The sequence below is a fragment of the Typopeltis vanoorti genome, chromosome 14 (assembly GCF_054136105.1).
Source record: "Typopeltis vanoorti isolate ZY-2024b chromosome 14, IOZ_Tvanoo_1.0, whole genome shotgun sequence".
NCBI lineage: Eukaryota > Metazoa > Arthropoda > Arachnida > Uropygi > Thelyphonidae > Typopeltis > Typopeltis vanoorti.
In genome coordinates, this window is record NC_143562.1 from 38,524,449 (window position 1) to 38,540,943 (window position 16,495).

A 16,495-nucleotide genomic window follows, 5' to 3' on the forward strand; every position below is an offset into this window, starting at 1 on the left:
TGCCGAGTAAACGTGGCCGAACCAGCCTTGAAGATGATTCATGTGAAGGATGTCACAAAAGTGCAACACCAGAAATTATTGATCAAGTGCATGATAAGATATTGGATGACCGACGAGTCAAAATGCCCGAAATTGCTGAGACTACAGGCATTTCAAACGAACGTGTAGGATATATTTTGCACAAAGAATATTTTACAAATGAAATAGCTTTGCACAAGATGGGTGCTGCGCTTGCTCAGAGCAGATCAAAAACGCACTCGCATGAAAATCTCCGAACAGTGCTTGGTGCGTTTTAACAAGAATAAAACTGATTTTGTGCGAAGATTTATTACTATGGATGAGACTTGGATTCACCATTACACACCAGAATTCAAACAGTGGACAGAAGCTAGTTCCATCAGCAGGAAAGGTCATGGCATTGGTGTTTTGGGATGCTTAAGACATTTTATTTATCTTGAAAAGGATAAAACAATAACAGGGAATATTATTCCAATCTTTTAACCAGACGACGAAAAAATTCGTGAGAATAGACCCGGTTTGTAGAAGAAAAAAAATCAATTGTTGGAACATCCACCCCATTCCCCAGATTTGGCTCCCTCTGACTTTTATCTCTTACAAAACTAAAACTCTTCCTCCCTGGTCAGCATTTTTCTTCGAATCAAGAGGTGATTGCAGCTGTAGAGGAGTATTTTGCAGATCTTACTGAGAACCACTACAGGGACGAGATAATGGCACTGGAATAAATGTATATCTTGAAGGAGATTATGTTAAAAAATACAGATAATTTTGATATTATAAATTCGTTTTTTCATTGTTAGGCCAAGAACTTTTCAGACCACCCTCAAAGCTACTCCTTTTAGCTGATTATTGCAGCTTGTACTTGTTAGGTGTCATCCAAAAGTGTTGAGAAATTTACCATAAAAAAATACCTCTTCCAACTTTTAGTTTCGTCTCCTTCGAAGTAATTCCCTGGGGCATGCATACGATCCCAGCGGTTTTGCCATGATTCCATGCTTGAGCAACTGGTTGTTGCTCAACAGTCTCTGCACAAATTTTAAGCTTTGTCTCATGTTCAAAAAGTCCATAAAATGTGTTGAACAATCTTTTATGAGTCCTACAATATCACAAACACAATGGATAGTTCGCCTATGATCTGCAAGCGTGGCTTACTTTTGCATTATTTTCCTGATTTGTGCTTATTGGCGGTCGTTCGTCATCTTTGAGGCGTTTATACCGCAAAAAAATGAGCAACACTTATTCCCGTATAGGGAGTAGGCGAGCTCGTTTTAGCCATAACTTTTAGAGACTGAGGGGAAGATTCAATCTCCACTGGTAGCTAATCAGAGATAGCCGCCCAAGCCAATTATACCTGGAATCCAGTGAGAAGTGACTGACAAGTGTCACTATACCATTGTCCCTAATCCTAAGTGTTTACTGTGAAAATAAACTAGTAAAAGTTCCTAAAGTCGGCGACCAGAATTGAACTTACGATGCTCTTTCATCAGGTAGTCTAGCTATATGGATGGCACACACTTCCACTGAGCTACACAGGCTTTGTTAATACCACAAAAAAGTTTTGCTTTGACTCAGCATTATCACCAAACACTTCCTTAAGTATATGGTGGGTTTCTGCAGCAGTTATTTTTTGAGGTTGAAGTAAAATTTAATTCAGATTCTTTGCTCCTTAAAACCTGCCAAACCACATTACAGAAATGCATGTAGGCCAAGAAAGTAGCCTTTTAGTACGCGAACATGTGGCAAGCTGAAAGGCTGCATTCTTCTCTTTCATGCATTTATGTAATGTTTTAGTGGTTTGGCAAATTTTAAGGAGCAAAGAATCTGCATCAAATTTTACTTCGACCTTACAGCAGAAGACTGTACAACAATGGGTAGAATACATCTATACATTACATTTCCACTGATTCTTATGTTGAGGATAGCTATCTTGAATTCTGCTTATGTTGAGTTTGATCCAGTAGTTGCTTTTTACTATTTGCCCATGCCAGAGATCAACTAACTCCAGAAGTGGTCTTAAAAAAAAAAAAAAAAAAAAAAAAAAAAAAAAAAAAAAAAAAAAGGCTTAGTAAGAGGTCTTCATGTTGGCGACTAGAATTGATAATAATTTATAATAAGTGTATCTTCATATGTCACCAATCTTTATTTTTTATGTTGAGCCCATACATGAGAGGTTGGTTGATCAACCTATAATACATTAGTACCGTGTATGGGTAGTGGGTTGAGAAAGGAAGTACTTGTTCACATTTGATTTAAATGACTGTATATTGTATTCCTAGGAAAACACAACAGGGGAAGACTGTTCCACAGTTGCAGGGATGGAGAAAGAGAAATGTGTTCTGTGGGTTCAAGGGATACTGTGAATGGATGTTGAGTAGCAGCTGCACGTGTTCTGACGAGCTTAGTAATAAGTGGGGGAATTATTGATGCTATTTGAGATGAGTCAAGCATTTTGAGAGAGCTTTTGGGAGTCCTACCCCATATATGAGAGCAGTACTCAATAGCTGGGTAGATTTGTGATTTGTATAAGGTTAACAGCTGTTCGAGGGTGAAGTAACTTCTTGAGCAAAAGAGAAATCCTAGTTTTTGAGAAGCTGAGGATGCATTGGTTGCTATGTGTTTATGCCAGGAGAGGCTTGATGTCAGGGTAATTCCAAGAAGAGGAATCTCAAATTGTCTGGAAATTTGGGTCAAAAATAATACCGGGAGAAAATGGTTCTTTTTTATGAGAAATAAGACAGTACTGGGTTTTATTAGTATTAAAATTGACTAGCTCATCTGAACTCCATTTGAGGAGATGGCTTCGAGATTAGAACCCAAAGATCAGAGACCAATACTTGAAAGTAAATCATCCTTTTAGGTGAATCTCATATACACTGCTCAAAACAGCTCAAAATGTTGTATATTCTTAATATACAACAGTGTAGAACACACAACTGTGTACCACATCAAGTTAAGACTTTTTAACACGTCTTAGTCGTATTACCATGTAGGGGGTATAAAAGCATGGCTTGTTGCACTCACTTCCACAGTGCATAATTATCACTTCAATTATAAACTTGTGGCTATGCGCTTCGCAACCATATGCCTGGGGAAGGAGTGTCCTAGGTTCAATTCCCGTCGGTGACGTGAGGAGCTGAAGGATCTTCCTCAGCCATAGCCAAGTTAGCCAGTCTTGGGCGTGGACAGCAGGGTTTTTTCCCCAGTTTATTCTGGGGTTTTTCATCCCGCAAGCAGGCAAACTGGCCTTGAGAACTCAACACTACAGGCCATAAGGCTGACCACCTTATCCTGTAAAAAAGGAGTGAGGTCCGATGATCAATTGACCCTCGACACCGCAAGGTAAAAGAGGGTATAAGGAAGATGATGATGATTATAAACTTGTGTCATGTACCACCCGTTATTTTGTTAAAATTGGCAGAGCAACACGATATCCCAGAATCCATGGCTTGGAGAGCCACTGGCAGATTAGAAGCTGGACAAACGCAGCAAGTTGTCACTCAAGCATGTCGTGTATCTCAAAGCATAATTTTGCAACTTTGGAATCGCTTTCTGGAGATGGGAAATGTTCAAAATCATCTTCATGCCATATATTTATATGCTCAAAGACCAATGGTTTGCATTCCACTTACTGCGAATCACAAAAGAGCCTGAAGAACTTGGGCACAGGAACACCACAATTGGATAAATGGGGATTGAGCTTGTGTACTTTTCAGTGACGAGTCCAGGTTCAGTCTGCAACCAGATAACCAACATATCTTGATATGGCGTGAAAGTGGAACAAGCAATAATCCACAGTTTGTTCGTGAAAGACCACAACATCAAGGCGGGAATTTGATGGTATGGCTGGAATAAGTATAGGTGGCCATATTGATCTCTATTTTATCAAAAACAGTTCCTTAACAACCCAAACGTATCACGATGAGATTTTGGAACCTATAGTTTGTCCATATGCTGCTGCAATTGGCCAAGAATTCATTTTTATGGATGACCATGCTCATCCCCACCGTGCAAATTTGGTACAAGAGTGATTTGAGGAAGAAGGTATTGAACGAATTGACTGGCCTGCCTGTTCACTGGATTGTAATCCAATCGAACATGCCTGGGATGCTTTAGGTAGGCGCCACCATGATCGCTTCAAGAGCTTGAAATTGCTCTCGCAGAAGAGTGGGAAAATATCCCACAAGAACTGTTTGATCATCTTATCTGGTCCATCCAATCAAGATGTATCACTGTTTTGGCTGTTAATGGACACCATACGTCCTATTAAAAAATTAAAAAAAGTGTTTTGGGCTATTCTTATTAAAATTATTTCATGCTAAAATGTATAATTTGAAGGCAAGTGATTATAATAGTCTTAGATATCAACTTGGGGAAATTTCATGGGGGGGGGGGGATTGGAAGGTTGGGGGATATCATTAGTACTTGGGAAATTGTGAAGGAATATTTGTTAGCAGCAATAGTAAGCTGCATTCCACAAGTGAAGAAGAGGACACAATTTGGCGTAAAGTGAATGACAAACAATATTAAACAGGAACTGCATGTGAAAAAGAGGCTATGGAAGAGATATAAGGAGACAAGTGAAGAGCAGATGCATGAAGAATATAAGACACAGGCCAGAAGAGTGACTAGTATGGTAAGGAAGGTGAAACTGGAATATGAGAAGAGATTGGTCCTAAGATTCAAATAAAATCTTAGGGAATTTTTTTTAGCAATGTGACCAGTAGGAGGAGAAATGATTGTGGAAGAATGATATTGTGGGATAAAAATGGGAATAGAGTGACTGATGCAGAGGACATAATGGAATTGTTCAATGAACACTTTATTGGTGTATTTCATTCTGGAGGAGTAAATTTTAATACTAGAGGGATAGGGCAGGTTCGAGGTGCAGGAGGAAAGCATGTTCCAAACACTGAGAACTCTGGATGTCAGTAAAGCTGTGGGACTGGATGGTATTTCACCACGAGTTTTGAGAGAATGTGCTAAAGAACTGACAGCTCCTTTGACCAGGCTTTTCAATGAAAGTCTGGCTACAGGAAAGGTGCCCACGGAATGGAAGGAGGATAAGATAGTGCCATTGCATAAGGGTGGTAGCAGACTGGAAGTGTCTAATTATAGGCCAGTTTGTGTGTCATCACTAGTTGTTAAGATCTTGGAGAAATTAGTTAGGGACCATATACAACATTGGGAAGATGAGGGTAATGTTATCTGTGAGAGTCAACATGGATTTGTGAAGGGGCACTCTTGTTTTAGTAATATGATAGCCTTTTATAATAAAGTTACAAGAGCAGTAGATGAGGGAAAGGCATATACTGCCATTTTCTTGGATTTAGAGAAGACATTTGACAGGGTGCCACATGATAAGCTGATATTTAAGTTGCAGCACATGGGTTTGGATGTCAGGTTGGTTAAGTGGATTCAGAATTGGCTGTCCAATAGGTATCAGAGATTTGTGTATGGTGGGGCAGTTTCAAGGAAGCTCCACAGGGCTCAGTACTGGGACCTATATTGTTTAATCTTTATATGAATGACATTGTCAGTGGATTGCAGGGAGATATTCAGTTGTTTGCAGATGATGCAAACCTCATCATCATCATCATCAAATTCCTGCCATGAACCCACAAGGGGTGCACAGGATATGATAGTACTACGTGAAAAAATTATACCATTACCAGCATCCTATCTACAATTTTCCTCCAAATCAGTCTGTTACTTGTCAAGACTCCAATATTATCAGATCTTGTATTTCTATCGTCTAAGGCACTTTGTACCGTATCAATCCACCTATATCTTCGTCTTCCTCTGGGTCGTTTTGCTGCCAACCTGACAGAGAACACTTGTTTTGCTAATCTTTCCTCGCCCATTCTGTTTAGGTGACCATACCACCTGAGATTAGATCTGCTAATGCATTCCTGGATGCAGACAATGTCAAGTTCTTTCCTAATATCCTCATTTTTAATATGATATTGCCATTGATGCCATCTGTTCACACCTATAATCCCTCTCAGGACTCTCATATCTGCGGTCTCCAGTATTTGGTCGTGTTTTACTTCTGACCCAGCTCTCAGATCCATAAGTTAAAACTGGTTTGAACACTGTCTTGTATATAGCTAATTTAGTTCCGACTAATTTTTCTCTTATTCCATATGAATTTATTCAATTGACTTCCCACCATACCAGCTTTGCTGATTCTGTTGTCTATTTCTATATTTAATTTACCATCTTCAGTAAAAATCGTGCCTAAGTAGCTGAAATGTTTTACTTGTTCAACAGGTTCTCCATTCACAACACCGTTGACATTTTCAACGATTCTACCTATTTTCATTGTCTTTGTCTTTTTATTACTGAGCTTCATACCATATCTATTACAACAGCTATTCAATTTAGTCAGAGAATCTTGCAGACTTGTAGCGGATTTATTTAGAAGTATAACATCATCCGCATAAAGCAAAGAGCTGACATTAACATTTCCAATTTTGATATCATGTTTAATACCACTTTCCTTCATAATGTGATCCATAATGAATAACAGAGGGGATAATGTACATCCTTCTCTCACACCAGATTTAACATTAAACCATCTTCCGGTACTTCCTTCAATTCTAACTGCTGACTTACAACTCAAATAAAGACTAAGTATTGCTTGATATAATGCCCCATTGACACCATATAACTGCAGCGTATTGAATAGCTTCTCTCTTGGCACCTTATCATATGCCTTTTCCAAATCGACAAAATTTAAATACAGATCTTTGTTATATTCCCATGCTTTCTCAACTATTTGTCGTAAAGTGAAGATCTGATCCTGACAGCCTCTGTTTGGCCTGATTCCAGCTTGTTCTTCACCAAGCTTTTCTTCCACAATTCTTCTTGACCATTTCTCAAGTATACTTGCATAGATTTTGCCAGGAACACTCAGTAAGGAAATACCTCTGTAATTCTCACATGCAGTTTTATTTCCCTTTTTATATATGAGTACTATGAGAGCTGTACTCCAATCATCAGGAATTCGTCCCTCTGTCCAGGCTTTCTGAACTATGCAGTGCAGCCACTGTAAGACTTTTATACCACCATACTTCAGCATTTCTGGTCGAATATCATCTACTCCTGCTGCCTTTCCACATTTCAAGCCTTTGATGGCTTTTTCTACTTCAAGTATGGATATGCATTCCTGCTTGCATGCCTGGTCAGTGTTTTTTACCACTGTGCTGTCATCACTGCTTGTTTCATTTATTAGTTTTTCAAAGTAATTACTCCATACTTAGGATATCTTTTTCTCCAGTTTTCATGTCACCTTTATCATCTCTAACTCCTTTTACAGCACTCTTTCTTCCATTCCTGAGCTTCTTCAACAACTTCCAGAATATTTTGCCACCTTCTTGATATTTATTTTCTATATTCTGGCCAAAGTCCTCCCATGACTTTTGTTTAGCTAGTTTTACACAGTGTTTAGCATTCTTGCATTTGTCTCTATATTCCCTAAGAGCACAAGCTGACTTATTTGACAGGAACTTTTGATATGCTTTCTTCTTTTCCTTTGCTGCCTCTTTAACTTCCTGTGTCCACCAGGGAGTTCTGATTTTTTTTATCCTTGCAGATAACCTCACCACATGCCTCTCTGGCAGAATCAATCAATGTTTTCTTCAGAGTTTGCCACTGAATCTCCAAGGTTTGATTCCTGTTCTCAAACTCTTTCATTTTTTCTTCAATAATCTTTGTGTATTTTAGTTTACAGTTCACATCTGAGAGCTGCTCAATTTTTATTCGCTTTAAAACTTTCTTACATGTTATTCTTTTCAATATGAAATTCAATTTTATCCTGCTCAAGACTAAATAGTGATCACTTCCAATTTCAAATCCTCTGTACACTCTGGTGTCCTGCACCAGGGAGAAAACATCACTATCAACAATAACATAGTCAATGAGACTTTTCTTATTCCTAGCCTCTTCTCTCCATGTGAATTTATGCACATTTTTATGTTGGAACATGGTGTTAGTAATAACCAGTCCATGTCCTGAGCAGAAATCCAACAGATATTTGCCATTATTATTAGCTTTGCTCTTTTCTCCAAATTTTCCCAAAATATTTTTGTATGTCTCACAATCATTTCCTACTCTGCTATTTAGATCCCCTACAAGGACCAACTTTTCTTTTTTCATTGTGTCAGTTGCTTTTTCTAAAGCTTCAAAAAATTCCTCCACTTCTACCTTAGTAGAACCTTCTGTGGGACCATAGGCACAAATAAGTCTCATTGTCCAGTTCCCCATTCTCATATTTGCCCACATTACTCTACTTGAGACTGACTGCCATTCAAGAAGATTAGCCTCGTATTTTGTGTTGAATACTATGGCTACTCCTTCTTTTCCTTGATTGTCATTGCCTGAATATAACATTTTGTATTTATTGCTCAGAAAGATCTCACCAGTTTTGGTCTTTTTTGTTTCAGTCACCCCTATTATGTCGATCTGGTACTTATCTAATTCCTCAGCTAGCTCCATTTCTTTGCCATTCAGGCTTCTTACATTGATAGTACCGATCTTTAACTCTGGTGATGTTGAGTTGGGGTTTGTTTTCAGATTTGTTCCAGTAGCTGACTTTTCACTGTTCGCCCTGGTTCCCTGGCAAAAACAACGGGGGCCTTGTTCAACTGGGCGACGCCGCAGCCAGCATGAAATTTTGTCATGTTGTACCATCATTTTTTATTTTGGTTTAACCAATAAAAATACAATTTGGTCGGCTAAATCCCAAATTGCCAGCCCATCCTCGTTCGTTCAGTATCCAAGTAGATACCCAACAGAGTGCACCATGAGAAGGTGAGGATTGGACATTAGGTCAGAAGCCCTGGTCGGTTCTCCGCATTCCTTTAAAGGCTATGTGGAGGTCTCCTCTCAGTTATACAGCTTTGACCCTTAAGCACCCCTTAATATCAGAGATTTGTGTATGGTGGGGCAGTTTCAAGGAAGCTCTACAGGGCTCAGTACTGGGACCTATATTGTTTAACCTTTATATGAATGACATTGTCAGTGGATTGCAGGGGGATATTCAGCTGTTTCAAGATGACGCGAACCTGGGAAGGGTTATTAGTCATAGTGCAAATGTGGTAGTCCTGCAAGAGGATTTGAATAAGCTAGACAGATGAGCAAATGAATGGGGGTATCAGTTTAATGCAGCAAAATGTAGGCTATTGCAGGAGCTATACTGGAGGAAGTAGGGAAAACAAGAGATCTGGGGTTGATGATTGATACCTGAAATTCAGAGGACATATTGCAAAGGTGGTGAATGTAACACAGAGGGTTGCAATAATGAGAAGGACGCTGACCTGCAGAGATAAAAGAGTTATCATTCTGTTGTATAAGCCCCTGATCAGACCACACTTAGACTATTGTTCTAAGATTTGGTCCCCAGGTTTTGAAGGGGGAGGGGTAAATTAACTGTGGAAAGGGTACAAAGGCGGATAACAAAGATGGTTTCAGGACTGTACAATGTTAGTTATGAGGATCGGCTGAGGGAATGTGGACTGCAGAGTTTGGTGGATAGAAGAAGAAGAGGTGATATTTTAAACAGACTTTTAAACTGTTGAGAGGTGGTTACAGGATTGACACTGGGGAGTTCTTTCGCTTGGTTGAACAGAGGGAAGGAGTGATGACAAGGGGCCATCCCAGGAAGTTACAAAAGGAAATTGTGAACAAGAGGATGAGGAGTTGTTTCTTTGCATGAAGGGTGGTTGAACCATGGAATGCAGTGCCTGATAGAGTGGCGAGAGTGAGAATGGTGAATCAGTTTAAGGAGTGGTATGATGGACTGTTTCCTAAGAGGGATCTCCCATGACGAGTCTTAATAGACTTGTGTTTCATAGGAAGGACCTCCCACGATGAGTCTTTTGACTCCTTGGAAGCCTAAATAATAATAATAATTTAAACAATATCTTATCAATTACACCCTATCCATAAGCAATAAATATTTATTCATGCAAGAAGTACCCAATAGTTATAATTATTTGTAGAAATTTATAATTATCTGACAGAAATTAAAATATCCCCTAACTGTTTTGAGCAGTGCATATAACGAGACATGCAGAAAATCATTTCTTTTCCCATTTTACCTAATTTGGGAGGTTTTTTTTTTTTTTTTTAAACTGGGAACAGCTAATATCATTTGGATTGTTCATTAACCATACTTCTAGGCTTTCTCCTCTCCACCTTGGGTTTCAGACTTATGCTCTAGCATAAAGTTTTTAACTAGTTAATTATTGTTACATTGGACCTATTGAACTTGGCAGATGTATAAAGAAGTTTCTTTAACAATTAAGATGTTATGATAATACTTGATTAAGAAGAATACGAAAAATATATTCTTTTCTCCTCTACCTTATGGTTGGTGAGATAGCAATATGCTACTTTACTAGGGAATAATGATTATGAAACAAGGTGGTTTCCCATTGCCTTCCTTGCCCTAGTATTTATGTCTGTATATGTGTGTTCATGGGACTGGTTCGCCTGTTTTGAGGGCTGAAAAACCTGAGTTTTCAAGAGAAAAAACTCTCCACCTCCATAGAAGATCACATAACTCACCTTTAGTTGAAAAGACCTGATAAAGGTTCCCCGCATCATGGATGGGAATCAAACCCAGTTCTTTTGACAAAAAATATGCCTTGATTAAATTACAGGATAAGCTGGCTGAAGTAAAAGATATCCTAATTAGTAAAATTATGGGGGAAAAAAAAATCCTTTCTTGTAAGATTACGTGAAACATATACCAGTGTTTCTCAACCTTTCTTTAGTAAACTGGTTTTTGTCCATTTTTTTTCTAATCACCCTATACTTTTTTTAACTGCCAACTGTAATTTCCTATTTCAATGTATTATTTTCATTGGAGTTTACTGCACTTTTCACCATTTCAATTATGAAATCAACAAGAATTAGGAAATTGCAATCTATTAAAGAAAGACTGCAAGGATAGTGATTTTCTTGTTCCTATTAGATGCATATATGAAACATGATAATACAAAAGCAGTATATTTTTATGCAATGAATATATTACCTATGAATCATACCCTACACAGCATGCTTCAAAGGAATATTCTATTATTTATTCACAATTTTAAAAAGTAAGTGTGGGTTTTCTTATTTGTTACATATCCTTTATCTTTCATCTGGTTGCATACATTGCTGGCTAGTGTGATTGCTAATATTTTTTTGCAGCAACAACTAATTTGGAAAGGCAGCCAGAGTAGATGATATTCAACTAGAAATGTTTAAATATGGAGGTATAAGTTTTTCAATGGCTATACTGCATAATTCAGATGGCTTGGTCAGAAGGTGGTGGAATTCCAGATGACAGTAAAGCTCTTATAGTATCCATGTATAAAAAGGGGAATAAAGTTGAATGTGAGAATTGCAGAGGAATTTCTCTACTTGAAAAGAGACTGAGAAAAATTATGGAAGAGAAACTGGAAGGAGGACAATCTGGATTCAGACCAAGCAGAGATTTTCAGAATCAGAATTACACTATACAACAAATCGTTGAAAAATCATGAGAATGTGACAAGGATCTGTATTTAAGTTTTGTAGATCTGAAAAAAAGCATACAACAATGTGCCCAGGGAAAAGCTTTTCAGAACACTACAGTTATATGCAGTAAATGGAACATTATACAGAGCAATGCACAGTCTATATTTAAGTTGCAAGTTAAAAATCAGAATTAAAGGAAACACAGGAAGATGGTTTGATGGAAAATCAGATGTAAGACAAGGGTGCACACTATCTCTCCACTCTTATTCATCATCTATATGTATCACATTATAACCTGATAATAGAATTTGAGATGTCAAACTTAGCTCATTGCTTTATGCAGATGACAATATATTCCTAAACAAATCAAATGCAAGACTACAGGATTGTCTAAATTGATGCTCTAACAAATTTGGCATGAAAATCAGCACTAAAAATAGACAGAAACATATAAAACTTAAACATTATTCTCAATGGAGAACCAATAGAACAAGTAAAATATTTCAGCTATTTACACAGCAGATGGTTGCTGATCCGCTTAGAAGAACACAAGTCATACATCTGCAACCAAGACTTATGTCAATCAGGCCTGGCTGACCATGTCTTGGATACAACCCACAGGATCTCGTGGAAAAAAATCACCATGCTCCACCACGGTAAATTCAAAAAAGAGAGACTATTTTTAGAATCTGCAGCAGCTCTCAGAAATCAACGAAATCTAAATAAATACGGTTGCATTAAACTTCCGAAGATTTGGGAAACATTAATCATCAGAGATCCCACCTTACATTACCCATAGAGAGCGCACCACCTAGATAGGACTTGAGAGTCATCCATGTGATTAGCTTAGTATTTTGTGGTATTTGTGTACATGTTACATTAGTTTTTTATAATCACTGAAGATGTCTCAGTGACTGAGACGAAATATAGGCAGTATTAAAATCTGTTTTAATACTTTACGAGTGCTGTATACAATCCATTAAGCCTTCAACATGAGGTCCTCACAGCACGTAAGCCTCAACACATGGATGATTACACACAGTTTTTAGTGAAGATGCCAAATTAAATATAGATAAATAGACAACAGAATACAACAGATGTGAGAGTTAGGTTATAAATAAAGCATTTAATCAAAGAACTAGATATCCCAGATACACACACACATATATAAATAAGATGGAAAGGGGATACCAGAATGTCAGCATGATGCTGGTGTTTATAAATGGAAAAGTACTGCTTCATCACATTAAAAAAGGATGAATAATGGTCATTTAGGAATAAAGAATAAGGTTTTCTTCAAAATAAAAGCAAAAAAAATTATGGGGATTCTAAATAAACACTTACTTTTAATACCTTCATTTACTGAAAAATCATGATGTTCTTAAATATTTACAATAGAAAAGAAAAAGCTAAACTATTAAAAAACCTAACCCTATTAAATTTAACTTATAAGCCTAGTTATTACAAAGAGTCTGCTCTAGCCAAAAATAGCACAATTTTTCTTTTCTACTTACTTTTATATTTTTTTCTATCGATTTTTACATAAACATACTTTAATTTTACTCTGCTTTGAATTCATTTTATTCATAAATTTATAAAATAATACTTATTTGATCATTAAGAGAAGCTTATTGCAGTATATAGATGTATTCTGTAAATTGGTAATCAATCACCTGTGACAATAGCAGGGAGAAGTTAACCTCTATTAGCAAGAGGCTGACTTCTTCCTTGAAGTCAAAGGGATAGTATGTGGCTGCCTCAAGGGTACACATCTTGCTGACAAGTGTATTATTAAAATTCAGGAAATGGCATTTATTCCTACCAAGTCTGATGCATGCATGTCCTCGTTATGCAAGGTGAAAAAAGCAAGTTCCTGATGCTTTCAATTTGGGACAAGTCAGCTAAGGGAGAAAACATCAGTCCTCTGGGATTTCTGGGGGTTGGGCATGGGGTTGATGACCCCACCATGGAAAAAATTACCTTGTCGTGGAATTGAGGAGAAAACAATAATGCTGGATGTACTAAAAATAATGAAAACATGGCAATGTTTTAAGGCTTTCACAATTGGATCATGGAATGTACTTTCTCTTTACTGGTCTAGTGCAGTTGGATAATAGAATTTACATTGCTGCTAAACAAGAAATGAGACAGACAGGAGAAGAGATCATAGAAAGAAGAATCATATTTTATAGCTGCCAAAAGAAAGATCACGTTTGGAAAAACAGGCTTTTTATTATAAACAAGAAGAAAACATCTTCTTGTTAAAGAATATGTAGAATATGACCTAGAATATGTAGATTACAAATTAAAGGTTATTTTTTTTAAACTAGTTTTTATCTGTACACATGCTTCAACTTCAACTGAAGAAAAAAAATGATACTAAAAAGGATCTTTTATGATGATTTAGATAAAATCTGTGAGGAATGCCCAAACAGAGATATTAAAATTATCATAGGTGATTTGAATGCTAGCATAGGCAAAGAGGATACATACAGGCCAATCATTGGGAAATATAGCTTACATAATGAGTCCAATGGTAATGAGAATAGATTGATCAACTTTGCTTCCTTAAGAAACATGGTTGTTGGTAATACAATGTTTAATCACAAAAACATTCATAAAATGACCTGGAAGTCTCCCAATGGAAATATCTTCAACCAAATTGATCACATCTTAATAGAGGCAAGACATTTGTCCAACTAGATGGATAGAGTCCATATTTGCCCAGTATAATCAATATTATATCAAAGATTAGAAGAAGAATCTCAAATGCAAGGAAGATATATGGACCCCATGCCAGAAAGTTTAATAATACAAGACTGAAAAAATTAGAAATCAAAGCCAGAGATTGTGAAAAAAAAAAAAAAATAATGAAAGTAACTCATAGTGAGTGTTAATAATGCCTGGGATATCCTTAAGGATGTCACTATAATGAAAAGTAGGGAGATTTGAATATAAACACTGTTTGATGTAGAATGCAAATGTGTGACTTTAGCAAAAAAAACGATGCATATAGATGAATGCCATAAAGGAACCACACTCACAAAACTATAGAAGAATATCAATATGGTCAGAAAGGAAGAAAAAAAACATGCATAAGAACAGAAAGAAATACTATGAGGATGAACTTAAGAGACTGGAACACCTCCAAAGTATAAATGAAAGTAGAACCCACTATCAAAAGTTAAACAGAAGCTGGAAACACTTCTAGCCTAGAACAATGTAATGTAGTGATGCAGGTATAATCCTGAGTGGGAATTAAATGATACTAGAAAGAAAGGTAGAGCATTTTGCTCAACTACTAAATACTATATCTAATCAGTTTTATGACATGAATAAAACAGAGTCAAGCTGAAAATTCAGAGGCATTTGTCAATAATTACTGAAGTGGAAGCAGCTATTACAAAATATAAGAACAATAAGGCCCCAGGAATAGATATGATACAAGCAGAATTAAGAATGCAGGTACAGAATATTTTAGGCAGCTGTGTCAACTTATTATCAAAATCTGGATTAATGAAACAATCTCAGACGAGTGGAATGTGAGCATGATATGCTCTATCCATAAGAGAGGTGATGTAATCTGCTCTAACTATAGAGGAATCAGTTTCTCTAACATTCTATTCAAGAGACTTTATCCCCTATATAGAGAATGCTACTGGTGATTAGCAATGTAGATTCCATTACGGAAGATCTACAAATGATCAGATTTTCATTACACAGCGAATACTTGAAAAATGCAATGAAATGAAATTGAAACACATCATCTATTTATAGATTCTAGAACTGTATATGATAGCATACATAGATCAAATTTATTTATTGCAATGAAGGAACTACAGATGCCTCAGAAACTTATTGCCTTAGTTAAAGCTGCAATGAGAAACATTCAATGTTAGATTAAAATTCAGAACATGTCCCAAAGCATATAGCAAATAGAGTTAACAAGGGGATGCCTTAGCATCCCCTTGTTAACTCTATTTGCTTATTGTTTTTGTCTCATTGCTTATTGTTTAATATAGTGCTTGAAAAGATTTTCAGAGATGCTAGTATTAATACAAGGGGAACTATTTTCTACAGAGGTACACATTCTGGCATATGCAGATGACATCGATATTAAAGGAAGGACACAAAAAACAATGAAAGAAACGTTTATCAGTTTAGAAAAGGCATCTGCAGATTAACCAAGAAAAAAAATGTATGCCAATAACAAGAAAACTTGTGATGATGATCCTTCTCAAATTGAAATTGGTTCTTAAAAATTTGAAATTGTATGTAGAATAAGAAGTTAATTATAAAAATGATATTAGTGTTGAGATTCAGAAATGCATTCTTTCTGCAAATAGATTTCTCTATGGACTTAGGAAATACTTAAAGTCACATTTGATTAAAAAAAAAAACTATGCAGAAACTGCTTATAAAACCAATATTAACTTATTTCTCTGAAAGCTGGGTAATATCAATGGCAGATGAAAGTACATTAATCTTCTTGAAAGAAGGGTTCTTTTTATAGCACCACACAAGACATATTTTTAAAGCAGAACAAGAGAATGGGATGTGGAGAAAAAGATTCAATTATGAATCATACAGATTGTTTAATGAGTCAGACATTATTAAGTACATTTAAATCAAGAGGTTAAGTTGAGCAACATATTATACACATGGACAATAAGAAGATATTCAATGCTATGCCAGAAGAAAAAAAGAAAATTGGAAGACCTAAATTGAGATGGGAACATGGAGTGATCCAGGATATTAAGGCTTAGAGCAGAGTTAAAAATGGAAGGAACTTAGCAATGAACAAAGAAGGCTGGCAGAAGTTTCCAAAAAAGGGCAGAGCCCACATTTTGGATTTTATTTTATTTATTTATTTATATTTTTTTCATGAATTGCAAACTGAAAGCTACCTCTGTATTTCTAGCTTTGCAAAGTAGGTAGTAGACATTTTGACTATGACCGAATTACTTGG